Source organism: Monomorium pharaonis, chromosome 8 (genome assembly GCF_013373865.1).
Source record: "Monomorium pharaonis isolate MP-MQ-018 chromosome 8, ASM1337386v2, whole genome shotgun sequence".
Taxonomy (NCBI): domain Eukaryota; kingdom Metazoa; phylum Arthropoda; class Insecta; order Hymenoptera; family Formicidae; genus Monomorium; species Monomorium pharaonis.
The window spans coordinates 3,674,517-3,692,131 of record NC_050474.1 but is presented as its reverse complement, the minus strand read 5'-3'; the positions used below and the strand labels follow the sequence as shown (position 1 = coordinate 3,692,131).

The following is a 17,615-nucleotide window of genomic DNA, read 5'->3' as shown; positions in this document are numbered from 1 at the left end:
CTACGGACGATCGTGGGTAGCAATCAGCAAAATCGCGCGGCGCTACGCGCAATTATATCCTAATTGGGCGTCAGGAAATTAAGCATGTTATTTAAATTGAGAGTGACGAAACATTACGATTAAGCCAATTAAGAATGCGTATCGTAAAGCCGCTGCCATTCTTCCAAAGGCTTCACCTCCCCGATACACTCAACTTATTCGGCGCATATTATTTTTATTTCGATAAGTCTCCTTAAGCATTTCATTCTTGTTAATAAACGGGGGACTGATTTACTAATTGCGCCTCGGGTAAAAAGAAGTTTCGGCGTTAAGAAATCGGGGAGGCGAACGGGCGCGTCTCTCCCGAGGACGGGCACCGCCGCATAAACTTGCCCCGCATAATTGATTCCCAGGAAATAACCCGACGGCGAGTCTCGTGCATTATTAACCGGAATCCGAACGGAACGAAAGGCCGATGGTCATCAAAGCCGGACACCACTAATCAAGTCGCAAAACGGCGAATTCGTTCGCCCTCCCGCAGAAAAACGTCGTCCGTACGCGACTCGCCTTTCCGTTCTCGTGACCGAACCCCGATCGAGAGATGGGAATCCGCAGCGTGTTCCTTCCCTCCTCCACTTCGCCCTCCGTGAAGGGAGAGAGTATCCCTATAAGAGGGACATGGATCACTGATCTCCCGACACGGTTCCCCTTCAACAAATAGATCGTCCGGTTCCATTACGGCCGCGCCGTGTGCGGTGCGCGCTCACACTCGACCGCCCGCCGATAATTAGGCACGGTCCGCGTGAGACCGGCCGTGGTACGCGCGCGTGTAACGACGTGCGATTCGATGATATAACTCACGCCTCGACCCCCGGTCGCGACGTGCGAGCTGCGGGAATGGAGGTAAAAGTCGAGCGCGTAATCGCGTGCATAAGTCGCAGGCTCCGGCTGCGTGCGCGGGAACCTTGAAGTCCAGCGAAGTTTTCGTCGACGAGTAGAAAATCCATTGTTTTCCTACCACATAGGTATAGGTACCATAGGAAATTCGCGTAGATCTTGGACGCGCGATGTCAGGAGGTGTATATAATCTGCCAAAACGATCGTGGTGTCACTTGATTCACGAGATTATCCTGTCATCGGAGCCTAAATATACCTTTAGCACGTAGGCGCACCAGCTCTACGTGGGACGTTCGGCGGAGAACCGACCTGACTATATCGAGGCGTACCAAGCGCAAGGCGAGCGTTTTGCTCGGCAAAGCGAGGGGGGAGAAACATCGTGGAAGCACAGTAGCGGCAGCCCCGGGCATCACCACGAAGGCCACCTCATTATTTATCGCGATATCAACCTATATTTCACACACATGTACAGAGAACAGGCAGAGAGAAAGAAGGAGGCAGCAGAGGAAGTTGAAGAGAGCGGAGGAATGGAGAGAGGTGATACAGCCGTCTATCTCTCTCTCTCTCTCTCTCTCTCTCTCTCTCTCTCTCTCTCTCTCTCTCTCTCTCTCTCTCTCTCTCTCTCTCTCTCTTCGCCCGCTTTCTTCGTTTCCCTTTCGCCACCCATATCCTTCCCCTTCCTTTTCCCCTGTTATGTACTTGCATCCGGCGAGCCTCACACCTGCAGCTATGTAACAGTTATGGCACTATTTCGCTGCTAACGCGAGTAATTTTAATGTCAAGCAGTTCGCAGAATATCTTTCGTAAAAGAAAAGTGTGGAATTTGCATTTAAATGTCGCGCAAACTCGAAATTTTTATGCAATTGACAACATTTTGTAATTACGTCAAAACTTTGTTAATCCTTTTCTTTGCGCTGAATTTTTAACAGATCTAGAACGTTGGTTTAATATGACTGCGTTATTTAAATATTTTAAATTGTTAAATTAATATTCAATATTTCTCAGTATTAAAATAAAAATTGTTAAAGGATAAAAATGAGGAAATAACGTAAAAATATTGTAGTTTTGTAAATTCAAAAATATGTGTTACAAAAATTTAAGTGGAGTGATATTCTTTATTTATCGATTTAGCGATAATGCTTTCTGCGTTGGCACATATTGTAGGCCGTGTACCGTCGTGTCAAAGACACATGTTTTCCAACAAAACATTGTCTCCCGAAGGAGACAATGAGGCAATATATCGCACTCGCTAATGCAGCGTGCGCATTCTTTCCCATTGGGATTCGGCCTCGGCGACGTTCCCCGCTCTTTGCTCTTGGCCGCTGCGAGCGCCACTCTCGTACGCTTTGCTTTTCGCCACTCGCCTAATTAACTCCGTCGATTGTCGGCAGACGGCAAGAAGCCGCCGGTTGGCGGATTGTTACGACTAGAAACTAATCTCGCCCGTACGCTCTGGACTCCGATGCGTCCGCTGAAAAACCGGGTCTCGCGATAATTGAGAATGGTGCGCAATGGGAACGTGCTAATGAAAGAAAAAGTCAAATTGACCGTCTGAAAATGGACGGCACTTTGGTTCCTGCAAGCTCCACTTCGTATATGCGCTGTAAAGAAAGAAAGAGAGAGAGAGAGAGAGAGAGGCCTACGTTACGACATGTGTTTTTCTCGTAAGCGAGGTGCATTACTCTCAGATAAAAACAGATAGCTTTCTTGGACCGGTATCGCTCGGATGATCGCAACGTCTTGATGTCAGTGCGACGCATGATCGATCGACGTACACGTTCATTCTTCCTCTCTCTCTCTTCCTCGCTCTCTTTCTCTCTCTCTCTCTCTTTCTCTTTCTTGCAATGGCGTATTAAGAAATATATCTTACGCATGCCCGGCGTGACACGGTGAACAACAAAGCCATCCTGAAGCCGCCACGGAGTTCCGACACGCGCGAGAACGACGTTACGTCGTGAGAAACGGAACGAAAGTAGTCGGGGACCCCCCGCTGAACCTCGTGAAGTGACAAATTATTTTTCCGCCACCGCGGGCCGCCTCTCTGTCGTTTCTCATGTTCCGTAGGCACCAAGATGCCCCCGGCGATAACGTGTATCCGAAACGCTTCTAGATTGATACGGAATGATTTTGTCCGGGATTCTGGAGGCGAGCGGCGCACGAAAATCTTCATTATTTCTCTCTTTCTTTTCTCCTCCCCAATCAAATCGACGCCATCGCTGCGCCTCGAAATCAATCACCATCTGAAATTCTAATGTCTCCGATGTGAAAGACGACAGTACCGATTCCTAGAATAGTCAAGCGCTTTAACGAGCCCAAAAATAAACGCTGGATTTTCGTTGGAATTAGTCGGAATAATTTCGATTCCGTCTGTCTTAATCAGGCATCTTTTTTTTTTTAATCTGAACTCGTTAAATCATTCGCGTGAGGGGAATCATTAGCGGTATCGTAAATTCACTGACACGTGGACCCGCGTCCCACCGTAGGCGAATACATATTTTCGCAGACGTTTAATACACCGCGCCGGTTAAAATCGGTAGAGAGGAAAAGGAGGCCCGGAGGAAGATACCCGGAGGAGGAAGAGAACGGTTCGAATGCGGCGATCCGAATGCAGCGCGACTGGTTCTCCTCGCGCGATCGCGGGGAATCTTAAGCACCTGCCACTTAAGGACCGGATTGCGCCGCGGGAATGAGAGGGCAAGCGGAGAGATCGAGTTGAGAGAAAGAAAGAGAAAGCGCAGAGGGAGAGAAAGAGAAAAGGAGAGCGACCGGTGGAAGAAGGGAGAAGCCCTATCCTTAGGGATCGAACGTTTCTCGAACCGCTATCGACGGACGTATAAATAATCGAATACTTTCCAGTTATGAACTGGTATATCGCGAATAAAGGAGACGAAGGATATAAACGCGACCGCTTTCGTGTATTAATCGTTAATTACATAATTCGCGAACAGCCGTTCCTTGTCAGAAGAGAACAATTAACTCCTCTTTAATTTAAAGAAAAAAAAAACGGTCGACTCGTACGCTCTCGCTTTACAGTAAATCGACTTAACGATACTTTATACGATGGCTCATAAAACGAAAATTAAGTTTCTGACGAAATGCGAACGTACAGTATCGCTCGAACGGCGCGAGGTAATTCGTCTTGTGACGGTCAGATAAGATCCGCGTTGTTGTAAATCGAGTAGGTGGATGTGGTTGATAGTATTGATCGGGCTCCTAACGTAAGGCCTCGCTACGCCAATGATCGCCAAACGAACGGAGTCGGGGGAGAACGACAATGGGCATGCACCACGGACTCGAACTTGGCCGTCGCACTCTCGCGGCACGTACGGCGATGAAATCATAAATCGGCGAACGCCAGCCCGCCGGCATTGATAGCGAGCAACTAATAATTATGCTAATACATACATCGTAATATATCCGAGGAGGCGGTTATTCGTGTTATACGTACATGGTACCGTAAGCCGTTCCGATCCTCCGCCGTATTCGATTTCCGGCATGTCGGTCGTTCTATTCGGAGTAACAGACCCGACACGGCTTGGCGACACGTCGCCGTCGATCTCCATCGAAGTAGTCAGGCCGATATCATCGCCCGCGTATAATTCACGCGGGAATATTTACGACACGCGTCCGTCCGACAGCATTCCGTCGTGGTACATCAGCTGACAATGTCACGGGAAAGTAACTTCTTTTTTTACCGTGAGTGACGCAAGTAAGAAGTCCGTCAAACGTCGCCTGCACGCAGAAAAATATTATTCTCGCGTGTGCTAAGAAAACGCAATTATTCCATTTTAATTTTCATCTTTTAAGTGAATAACGACTATCGTTGCAAAGAATATTTTCTTAATGATAATCGTAAAATATTTATCATTTATTTTAAACAAGTGACATTTACTTAATATTTAAACTTCTGTATACACGCAGAAAAATATTTTTCTCTAAAAATTATTTCAATTTAATAACTATTACTTATTTTTAATATTTCATAAATTCGTACACATATATATATATATTTGCAAATCTATTCTAAATTCATTACAGCGTTTCAAATTTATTTAATATATATTGTAAACCTAATTTCATAATATTTATAATATTTATAATATTATTATAATTTTTTTTTAAAGAGTATAAGTAATGGCTCTCGCGATCTATTAGACTTAACAATGTTGGCAGCTTTTTCAGTATCATGTAATCACAGATAAAGGCAAATTGCGCGAATACTTTACCGCAGCATCTCGTAGATGCTGAACCCTCGTCATGATTCACGTAGGGGATGGACGCGATAACGTTAACGAGTAATTTACCCGTGCAAAGACGAATGATCGTCATAACGTCTTCATGCCGAATATGACCCCCTCGAGATATCAACCGGATGCGAGTAAGGATAAAGGGAGCCAGGAATCGGACCAAGCGTTTCACGAGTCGAACAGATCGAGGAGATGGTACCAAAGACGATCAAGGAGGGTTCCGGCTTTATCCGACCGATGAATCTGGTCGAGTAGCGCCGTTAATCACGGTTTCGCCCGCCAACAAGATTAACGCCATTAACGCCTATGGGTACGAATTAAGAGAATATTATCGCGTGGCGGCTCGAGATGCACTTTGATAACAAGAACCGGCAAATTAGGCCGAATGGCTCGGTAATCTATTAAGATAAGTTGTCGTTTTTCGAAGCTTTCTTCCTTTCATTCCTAATCCGAACACAACAGCCTTCCGTTTAAACAGAAGAATAGTTGACTGCATCATCTTGAAATTTATCGATAAGAGAATACGATATCGAGTATCCAATTCGTATTTAACTATTATTTTACAATTATTTGTCTTGCCATTAATTTACAATAGTCATTCCTATTTACAATAAAATTCAAAAATTTCCTTAAGATTTATTTTCAAGAAGATTCACATAATTTGTCTAGTTCTAATGCCAAATACGCAAACTCGTGTGTGCTAACGTTGCTGTCTTACCGGTATCTGATACCATCCTAATTTGAATCCAATAAATAACAATTTGTATCGCGTGCAGCGCAGAGAAAAAGAGATGAACGTTAACATAGTCGGGGAATATAACGACCGACCGATTTGCGAAGTTGCTCTCGCGCCTGAAGCTCGAGGGCGAAGAGAGAGAGAGAGAGAGGCGCGCGTCTCGTTTTCACTTCAATAAAACGCGAATAAAAAGATCGCGCGCGATCCTGCATGCGTTTAATTAATTACGGCAAAGAGGGGGGAGGGGCAAGCGGGAGGGGAGATACGGCGCGACGGTTTTCCATAACGATAAAATACTGTGCGTATCAACGAAACCATGCTTGTAACGAGCATGTCTCGATGAAGCGGTTCGGTCCACCTTGGGATAAATTCATTTCGCCGACACAGGAGCACCGAGAGATGGCCCCTATCGTCCCGCATTTTTCCGCAGGGGTAAGCAACATCGTGTTGTTCGTTGGCTGCTGCGCCGTACGAAGCGCCGAGGCGTCGTCGTCGCGAGACTCGAAGCCGTGATATTCGCGGCGGGAGCAGGACTCCGCGGGTCCGGTGCGCCGGACAACAAAAATGCGAATCAGGTTTCTCGCGGTCCCATTAATCTCGCAGATTCTCGGTCGCCGTTCTACTCGTCGATGAACTCGCGCGGGCTGCGTTTATAGGCGAGCGAATGCACCCGGGGCGGTTTCTACGCGGGACGCTTTACGGGGTCGATCCCCTCGAGTTGCTCTCGCCGATCGCGGGATCGGGAATTATTTGAATATTCATTGAAATGTTTAAGCGCATCTGCCAACATTCCAATCTTCTTTATTGACATTTTTCCGGTTTTATGAAATTTCTTTTTTAACAGTTTGTTTCAATAATTCTTTTTAAGGTGTCTCATGATTCGAACTAGTTATGTATATTAGACGTAGATCATCGACATATGAATTAACATTATTGAAATTGTTAATACGAGTTAACGGAGATGTACTTTAATTAATATGAAATATTGATTATTAATTGTCGTTATTACGATGAGCCGTTACGCGATAGCATGTACGCGCACACGCAACCGGAACCGTTGAAATCGTCTGCACATGCGATCGGAAACGTGCTCGATTATTCCAGCGGGTGAACCCAGAAAATACAAAATACGCGAGTTTACACGTCGACTGTTACAAATTCGTCTCGCTATATTAGGTGCCAGGTCAATGTAAAGAGAGAAAAAAAGAGAGGGGGGAAGGATGGAAGACGATCGGCAGGATCAAGAGAGGAGAAAAGAGAGGGAGGAGGGCAGAGGTAACTTTTAGCACGGAAGGGAGTGCGGTTACGCGGAGACGCGATTATTAATCGGCGCGATCAATTAAATCGCAATGGGATACGAGCGATTGCGTGCGCAGGATCAATAATATCGCGAACGGGCGTACAAGGCGCAAGGGTATCTTTTAATGCGAGGATAGGTGTATCGATTATTGCGATCTCGTTTATCCGGCTGTCCCCCCCCCCCTTTTTTTTTGTCGGGGCCCAGATCGCCGCTCGCGCAACAGCTCCGACGCGATATCTCGCGTATCGCGGGCGAGAATTGCGCTATTAAGCCTTGTCTTATCGAGCACTGGCGATGGAGTTATCAGACGTTACCCTCGCGACGGCCAGTTTCCGCGGAAAATACGTTCGCCAGTCACACACGGGACTAAATTGCCCACTCGAGGCCACGGCTCTGAGAACAAAAGAAAAGATCCGGGAGTCGCGCCGCCATTCCCGTGGGTTTCCACGGAGACGAGGAGAGAGGTAGAAGCGGAGGTTGAGGAACGCAGAAAAGAACGCGGTGTTGTCCACGGACCGGTCCGCAGATCTCGTACTCTATTGAGACGGGCCACGCGAAAGAGAGTGAGAGAGAGAGTGAGAGAGTGAGAGATGCGTCCACGGCAGGTTCGAAAGCGAGGAGAAGTTCTAGCCAGGCAGGAGACTATAGAAGGCACACGGCGTGGAGAACGGACAGCTATCTTAATCGACGACCTTTCTCTTAACCTGGAGAGTCTGCCAGTGGCGTTGCAACGCGTTCTCGGAGAGTTGGGTCTCTTCCGCGAGAGGAAGAGGGAAAGAAGGAGAGTTCGCTACTCGCGGAGGAGGCCCGCTCGCGGAAGACGAAGAGATAGGGGTCCTGAAACGTGGCCGGTTGGCTCCTCCGCGGGGAGGAGGTGCGGGAGAACCTCTCCTTGCGGAACGCGGAATCCGATGCTGTTGGCGCGTTGGGACCGGGCGGCCAGTTGGGACACGAGGAGATCGATCTGCGCGTGGGCGGTTGCCGAATAATAATAAACTGGCCCCTCTCGAGAGAGAGTCGAGGGCCTCGGGCTATCCGTCTCTGTCTCTTCCTGTTTCGCCCTTATGCCGCGCCCTTGACAGAGTGTTCTTCGGGTTCTCCGCGTTTCACTTTAATAAGAGGAGTCCCGTTGTCGCGATGTCCATCAGATGTCAGCATTCTATTTATATAATTAATTAATATTAATGCAAATGTATTATGCTGATAATTTGGCCTTTTACTTTTGTTAGAAATGAATAAGATCCGATAACGGTTTGGTTCTCGCGTTTCCAAGGGACAAGACATATCCGTCTGCGATCTTGGTGCGTGTGCGGCCGCGTTCGTATCTGAATTTCTGCGAGTCGCCGCGACCGGTGACAACGAGACAAACGGACGCCATTAACCGAATGCCGAATTCGCGAAGAATAAACCTCGCGCTCCTCCCTGTCGTCCTCTCCCTCTTCCTCCCCCCCTTGTGACGATTCTCCCTTCGCGCGAACACGGAGGCTGGGGCGAAGGGCGATAACGAATGGCGGGACGTACGTCGCGGCGATAGCTTGACAAATATATATTAAACTATTTTAATGAGAAGTGGCCGCCATATCTCATCGCAATTACCGGGCAGCGACCCGCCGAGGGCCCCGTTCGACTCGCCTTACGGCTTGCTTGGTCCGCAGCGAAAACACGCACCCCGAGAGAGCAAAGGTTAAGAGGAGTTCCATACTGGTTCCTCCAGAAACGGGCGGTCGTCGTGGCGTAACGATTTGAGATACTTGGGAAGGAAAAACGCCAAGGAGAACTAGCGGAGATACTATTTTCAATAATAGTATATTATTTCTAAATTTTATTGATTATTTTATCAACTTTTGTTGGTTGACAAAACGACCTACATATCTTCTTGTTTCTCTTTCTGACTTTTTGAATCCTATCGAGCTATAGCATTCAAGTCCCCCCCGTTTTCGTTTCTACCACTAATAGACGTTTATCTCTACCACTGTCGAACGTCGCGTTTGATGAGTACGACGATAAAACGCGAGATGAAAGATTCCGTTCCCTTTGCCAGGATCAAAGAATCATCTACAAGGTTCTCGCGATTATCGACAGGGAACCGGTCGTTTCACACGCGCGCGCGCGCGCGGGTGCGTCTATCGGTCGTGCGTACGCACGTCTGTCGACAAGTCTGTCGGGGTCGCGATATTCGCCGCTATTCTCATAGAAAATCAACCTCGACATGGCCGTCGCACCTCGTCGCGCTGCGCATGAGAAAAAGTGGCAAGGAGGCCGACGCGAGGTAGACGGCAGGACGCGGTGAAGAAGCGAGAAAAGTGGGCAAGGGACGAACGGAATGGAGGGAAGAAGGAGGAGGAGGAGAAAGAAGGGAGACACACGTTGCCTCTCACTGCCGACTGACTCTTCAGGCAACAGTGAGTGACGGTTCTATAGAGTTCGTCGGGCTGGTAGCTTTGTGCGAGCTTCCCCCCCCCCCCCGCGACCCTCTGCCCCCTTTCGCGGTTGCTTTTGCCGCGCCACGCTCTTGCGAGCTCGTATGTAAAGCACCGTAGCCGTGGCTCCGGCACGACGTTTAGTACCGTACGTCGTGTACGCCGGCTGTAACCTCGCCGTGAAACGGGCCCCGGTATTCACGGCACTCTCAAGCATGATCATCTTCTTGCGGTGTGTACTTTGGCCTCGTTTCCCGTTCCGGAAAGTGAGTACGGCGGGGATTACGTATATGTAAAGACTTCAGAGATCAAATGAGATTTGTTCATTGCGATTGAATTAGGCTGAAGATATAAATCCTAAAAATAACACTTTCTTTTTTACTTTATTTGTGGCGGACCGCTCTTTTTTTTTACCGTTCGTAAGAAAAACGCATGCTCGAAGATGCGCAAACCTCGTGTACGTGTTCGCGTTTAAGGGAAAGGATGAGAAGCCCAGAGGAAGAGAGAGGAGCACACGTCGTAGACGCGCGTGCGGCGAGGGCGTAAGGCGACAAACACGCGTATGTATCTGTTTATGCAAACGGAATACGGGGCCGACTAATTGTGCGGCCGCGCACACTCGCCCGTGACTCATTCGCGTGATGGGGCTACTCGGGCGTCGTCCCCGCGGCGTCAATCGCGTGACAAAAGGTACTCCGGATCCCTATCCGCCTACGAAACTTCCGGTTCGGAGTACCGCATCTCCGGTGCACCTCTATGCGCCGCATGCACGGATAATACGGACCTGTTGCATCGCGTCGCGTCGCCCGCGCAATTAAGGCCTCTTATGTGCAAATGGCGAGGGTTTTAAGCATGCGACGCGCGTCGCGTAAAATAGTGATGCGGGACACCGTTCCGGAGGAATTACAATGCGCGTCTCCCTTTGTAAAACGCATTACATCTCACCGACTGAGGCTGCGTTCCCAAATTCACTGCCAGTACCGAAAGTCTATATTTCATGTTACGTGTACTATACATTTTCAGTACTGGTAAATAAATTTCGCAGCCTAAATGACGTTTGGTCAGAGAAGACTCCCAAGAAGACGATTACTGAATACGCAATTTGATACGAGCGAGAGTCTGTGATTCTCCCAGGGTCTATCGTCAAAATGTGCGGACCACGTTCGCGCTGCTCGTGATAACGTCAAGAACTGACGTACGGTGGAAGAGCGAAAGAGGGATGGGAATTCCAACGGCAGAAGGGAAGAGGAGAGGAGAGAGGGAGAAAATTCTCTCTCTTTCTCTCTCTCAGCGAATACTCGGCGGACTGCAGTGTGCTGGACTGTCAGTCCGTCAGCGAGGTAGCGAGCTGCGAATGCCGAGGATGGTTTCTCTGACGAAACAGCTTTATCTGTCGCGTATACAAAAAGCGGAGACCGCGCTGTTGCACGTACAACGGATAGCACGGGCGATTCGTGAGGGCTGGGAACCAGGAGGGACAGGAGAAAAACTTTCGCTCGATGGATACGAAAGCAGATGGTTTCGGAACACGAGTTACGAGAATGATTCGTCGCGATAGGGATAGCGACGTCGATTGAAAAAAAAAAAAAAGAAATAGCCGGCGGCGACCTCGGCGATCAGATTCCGCGAAACGTATCGCGAAAGTACCGGCTCGTTACGAGGAATAATTGCAGAGGCGAGACGAATCGGTTGACGTACGTTGGTAATAGGCCGTGGAGGTGTGTCGCACGCGAGATTAATTTCGCTCTCGGTGATCTCGTGTGTGCCCGATGATTTTCTAATTCTCCACGGTGGGGTGTCGGGCCGTGAAGGCCGGCCACGAAGGTCGACGGCATGTGCGCAGCCGGAATTTAATTCGACGCGAGATGAATCCCCCTTCGCCGGGGAATCGCGACCCTCGTCGGTATCGTGGATACCGTCGCTCGAGAAAATCGTTCCAGTTCGCCGCGCGAAGTTTTGCGAACGTCAGCGTGAACGATTACGGCGGGCGAGCTGCGGGGACACCGCCGGCCGCTCGCGACGGGGATGATTTAGTGACCCAACGATATGAAGGATAATCGTGTGAAATATCGCCACGTCGTATATAAGCCGGACCCCGGTGAAGGTACACGCGGTAAATGCCGCGAGCGGACGGCAAACGCGCGGGGCATCGTTGACCCCGAGAGAGAAAGAGAGAGAGAGAGGGGGGGGGGGGAATGCCGAGAGCCGCTAGGCAAAGGCTTTTAATGCACGGGAATTTCATACAATATTAAGGAATAATTTTTTTTTCTTCTTGCGAAGGGAAACGCTGCGAGTACGATGGCCATTAGCTCCGTTGAATCGCTCGCATTAATCAAGGCGCCGTGGTCGCGCGGCCGATCACAGAGAAGAGAGTGTTCCTGCCAAGCGCGGCGCCGGAAAATACTGACGCGCGCAGAATGCCGAAAGATCCGTCTGACTAATGTTCCGCCGGAGGTCCATTACGGTCCAACAGGCTCGCTTCTATCGCATGCATAGAGGCGGTTCAATAGCGACGGGTTGCGTGGATCGTTTCGAAATGATTAAGCGCGATCCCTGCCTCTTCTTGAGACCGCGTCTTTGACCGAAGCAGTTTCGGATTCCTCGCGGACTGATTGATATAAACGTATTTGCGGGCGCGCGATACACGTTTTGATTGAAAATGCATTTCAAATTCTCTCTCTCTCTACAGCGCGGCCTCGCGGTTAGGAAAAATCGTATGTACGGATCTCACAATTGCGCGGCGGTATAATTTATCGTGCTCCGCTAATGAATCGTTCTGCGGGTCCGCGAAGTTACCAGGGCGGGCAAACGAACGGGAACGATTAGATATCGAGCGTGGCCGTTGAGAAAAGAGACGGAAACGAATCGCGCTTAGGCACACAATACGATCGCGGATGTCGGCGAACCGGTCCGGCAATTACCTGGAAGATCGATTATCGCCCGTTAATAGACTCTTTGCGGGCATCTCACGATGCTTCGCGACGGGAACTTCATAACTTCCCATAATAATTGCCACGTGCACGCGAAACGGTCATGGCCAGAGAAGCTCGCGTCCACGTGCGTATTTCGGAACGCAAAACGGCAAGATTTAAATGAGCCTTTCCTTAAAGAATCTGACGATAAAAAACTCAAAGATTTCCTCTTTTGTTTTTTACGTGTGCAGAGAAAAAAAATTTTTTTTAATAATATATTTATTTTTGTATAATATATCGTATAATTGTACATATATATTATTTTACAATGTAAAAGTAAATTAATTTTAAACAATTACAATCAATGATACAAAAGCTTTAAATAAAATTTAAGTGCATTGAAGGAAGCTGAGGATCACGCCGATTATTTTGAAGTGTCATTTGCATAAACAATCAATAAAGTTCGGTGCTTTTGCAAATTCTTTCCTCGCAGTGGCCGTTACTCAGGAAACTTATAGATCGTCCCTCATGATCGAACTCGGTTTTCGCAGAAGCGTTGCATCATCATTGCGCCGCTTCGAAAGCCCGCATACCAGATGCATCGCGCCGAGTCATCTGCGATTTACAGCGATAACTTTTGCAGCCGGACAATTTGTACTTGTTGCGCCATGATGGCGGCGGCGGCGGCAGCGACCACTTGAGACGTTGGTGACTGCAGGCGACCGGTACCGCGTATTGGTCCAGTCGATCGGATGAGACATTGGAAGTGATGGTGATGCGAATAACGGCGCCACGTCGAAGACGATAACGATGAAATAAAAAGCCTGAGTACGTAAGATGCTCAGGCGACGCGAAGTTTCCGATTTTCGAAGCAAAACATTACTTTTTTTTTTTCTAACGCGTTCTAAGAAGAGAATTCTCCTCCGAGGGCGAGATTTATCGTTCGAATCCGTTACAGCGTAATATACACTTCGACGGATAAAAATTGAGACGAAGTACCGGCTTGATTACGATCATCGGTATGCTCCCTAAGAGCCAATGCCGGCACCTGCTACTACGCGGCTGTAACAATTAAGTAAATAAATTCGCTACTTTGATCTGGACGCGGCTGATGGGGGGGGGGGGGAAGGAGGAGAGGCAGAAGCGAAGAATCATAGGAAGAGGTGCTACAAGGGGGAAGGTTCTTCGCGCATCCTTAAAGGCAGAGGCGCGAGCATGCTGAGAGCCTTCCGAGGCACCGTATTTTATAACCGGTGTAGACAGCCACCGCTCGTATATGCAAGCAATTCTTCCTCAGCCTTTCCCGTCTCTCTCTCTCTCTCTCTCTCTATCTCTATCTCTTTCCCTTTCACCCTCTCTCTATAGTACTGTATAGTGAGAATCAGATCTGCGTCTGTTTCTTCTCGCGATTCTCTGGTGAACGTACGCGGAATCTCCGGCAACAAGCGCGATATCTACGACCACCACGGGGATGATTTTCGATCTTCTTCCCTCTCTTTCTCTCTCTGTTCCTTTGGTGACGAAGGTGGTGAGAGGAAGAAACGCAGAGAGGGTTTTGACGGGTAAGACACGCGGGGGGAGGATAGGGGGTCTACCACTGTTGCGTTGTATGCGCACTTTAATACGATTATCTGATCGCGGACGGACATTCAGATTATTTATATTACACGCTTGTACTCGCGGCCGCCGGAAGATTTAAAGCCACTATAAACGATTGTAAAATGCATTGCGCACACACGGCGTACGGAAAGGGATTCCCCTTAGCTGTGTTGAATATTGGAAGCAATGTTGCGTATTGTAAGTGATACGATACGTAGTGAGTTAAATCTTGATTTATAGCTGGTTTTTGCTAACCCTGACTATCTCTAACGATCGCGTATCTTTGTTCGACATCCTTTGTTGGACGTCACAAAATTAGGGTGAAGGAATCAATTAAATTTTCAAACGCGAAAGAATTGGTTATACAATGTAACGTCTGTTATGTAACGCATCTGAGCGTGACGCGCGAAAGCATTATTTCGATCACCTGCTTGGGAACCAAGGAGGGTTTCCTCTCGGAGCGAACAAAGCGTTTACGATCTCGTGGCTTCGGTGCCGGGTATGTCTTACCGAGGGGAATCCACATCGGATTGTATTCCACATAGACACCGGGGATTGAAATCGATATTCCCCGCAAGGTCGGGCCGCAACAAAACGTACGGAACAATGCATCACGCGGTGTACTCGTCGAGCATCGGAATAGCAGGTAAAACTGCTCGCGATTTAATACATTCCGCGATTCCATGTACGCGCGTGTATTGTTACTCCTTGCTAATGTCCCCCTCCTCCTTCTCCTCCTCTCTGAACAGAATTTGAAATTCTTTTCAAGATACATTTGCATGTAAAAGGATGTGAAATATGGTATCATATTTTGCAATTAAGATTATTAGATTCATTAAACTTCTCAAAAAAATGAAATCATTATTTCTATCATTCATAAATAATAATATTTAATCAATCTAACGAGACGTAAAAGAAGAAGGCTTCGAAGTTAGTTCTTAAATCTACTGTCCAAATTAACATTGCTCGACAGTAATTCATTAGCATGGCTGTTTGGATCAAGAGTGCGAAAGTCTTTTTTGGTTTCCTTCTTCATTCTGCATAGGAAAGGAGATTCCACGTATGCTCTAACAAATTTCTCTCCTTCCGGCTCAATTCTTTAGTCTTCGCCTCGCTTCTTTCCCTCCTGAGAAGCGGCGGCGCGCTCAGCACGCTGCTACGCGAGCCACGAAGAGAGCTCATCGCCGCTTCGAGGTGGCAACAGTGTTGGCGGGAAAGTTATTCGACTGCTTGCCACTAAATCATTCCCCCGCGGACTCCCGCTTTATTATCCTCCGTTCTACCTCCGCCTATGCTAGGTCCCATATAGCGCCCTGGTTCTTTGTCTCTCTCTCTCTCTCTCTCTCTCTCTTCCCTCATTGCTTTCCGCGCCTCCTCTGATCCCTTCCTTTCATAGCCCTTCTGTTAGTACGTCGGATAGTTGCGTTACTCATCCTAGAAAAATCGCGATGGACGCGCGCGCTCACGCCAGCCACGCAGGGGATGTTGTTGCAAATTAGGGTTCTATTATGGTAATTCTCACACGCGCATTCTCGGGACACAGCGGGCTTAAATCGACTGCGAGGCGCTTTGAGGATATTAATAACGCCAGTTTATTAACGCGCGGCGCGTATTATGGGACGAGTCGTAATATTTTATAGTACTCGCATGTGTTCCCTATCGCCATCGACTTTCCTCTCCTCTCCCCCCCCCCCCCTCCTCCTTCTCCTCCTCACGCTATCGACTATAAATACCGATAAAATACACGTGTTGTACACCGGCTAATATAACGCGCGACGTGTATACTTTAATATAACATAATGCGTTCGCGCTATAATTTTGTTGCTACTCATTAATCCGTTCGTTTATGGCGTTTATCAGATCGGGCGGAGTAATGACAAATGCCGACGAATATGCGCGCCGATGTATCAGCTTTCAGAAGCCTTACTCTAGCCCGCCTATGCGATCCGCCTACGTAGAAAGGAATATTTTCTCCGCGCGAACCGCCCCGACCTCCTTAATTGTAGCTCAAGATTGCAATCTTGCTCTTTCGACGCGCCCTCCCTACGATTCTCACGATTCTCGTATACATTGTTTCCAAGTGGAATATTATTGTGCCTGGCAGATAGCAAATTTAATTTCTTCCCGCGCGTTCCTCTTACCTCCATTCACCGAACCGTCATCAGACGGTTGCAATTAATTGTAAAAAAAAAAGAAAAAAGAGAGACATCGCGGGGAGAGAAAAACGTTGCGGCTTGGCAAGGAGAGGACGCACACCGTTCACCGACGTGATTCTGTCCTGTATTATTAATAGCGTATGATTAGAGGAGATTGCACGTGCAGTTCATTTTGCTTTCAACAATACGCCAGCACGAATAATCGCTTAATTTACTACGAAACGCGGAACGTTTGTTTCTCTCACCGAGCGCGAGATAAGCGCGGGCAGGTGATTTCGCGTTAATCACTGTCCTCGTTACAGTTTAGTACGCGAATGATTCGGCCGCCTTTATCGCGTCGCAAAACGAAGTGATCGATCATCGCCCCGCGATCGCGATCGCGATCCCTCGCGATTCCATGTTCCCGTTGAACATGGGGCGGAACAGTTCCCTCCCGCGTGCTCGGATCGCGGCTAGATGGCCGGCGCGATACCTCGAACGCGAGAAGAAACTTTAAACTGTCATTAAGGCAACGCTGCCTGTTAAGGGGTTCATTACCGGTCGGCATTCGCCGTCTCGGTTTCTTCTTCGCGTCGCGTTCCCGACGACTGGCCCACAATGAGACTACCACTATGCTCCACAAATTACGTCTTATGCGGTATAAATTTACGAGTCCCTTTTCTCTTTCTCCGTCTTCTCGTTTGCCTCCCGCCCGCCGAGTCGGTCCAACGTTCGACCGATTGCCCGAGTGGCGGCAATTACCCGATCGTGCAACTCGACCGATCGTAATCTGTCGGTCCAACGGCATTATCGATACTTGCGCTGCGCGCAAAAATTGGAAAGCGCTCGCCTCGCATTCCGAAATGACTTACAATCGCGTTACGCGTTCGTGCTTGAGACGCGTGATAAATCATCGAGCGATACCTACATCGCGTCGCCCGGAGGAAAGTGCTATTTAAACTGCAACTCATGTGAGAAACCTTATTGTTCGAGTATCCACGCTGAAGCGAGAAACCTATTCATCTCAACGCGAACGTATCTATCACGCACAAGTCGAACGCTCGACATAGAATTTAACGTTTGATATAAACATAAAGCGGGAGAAAAAGAATCGTATGAAACGGACGAATACATCTGAATGTATAATTCAAGCTTTATCGGTCCCTCTCGTTTGTCTCACAAAAACCAAGCGGGAGGGAGGGGGCGGAAGGGAGGGTGAAGATTCTCGAAATAAAGGACACTCCGAACCACAAGGCGTACTTATTCTCCGAGAGAACAATCTGCCGGCGAGGCGTTCGCAAGGCGAGGGAAAAAATTGGGAAGCATTTTCGTTAACGACCGTACGGGAATCTTCGTAACTTGTATTACATCGTGGGGTGGGGTAGGTAGC

General features: G+C 48.3%; 1 protein-coding gene across 1 annotated transcript in view; it reads left to right on the top strand.

Moving 5' to 3' along the window:
• LOC105836051 (protein dachsous) overlaps nt 1-17,615 on the top strand; it is a 315,828-nt gene that overhangs the window by 241,271 nt on the left and 56,942 nt on the right. The window lies entirely within an intron of this gene.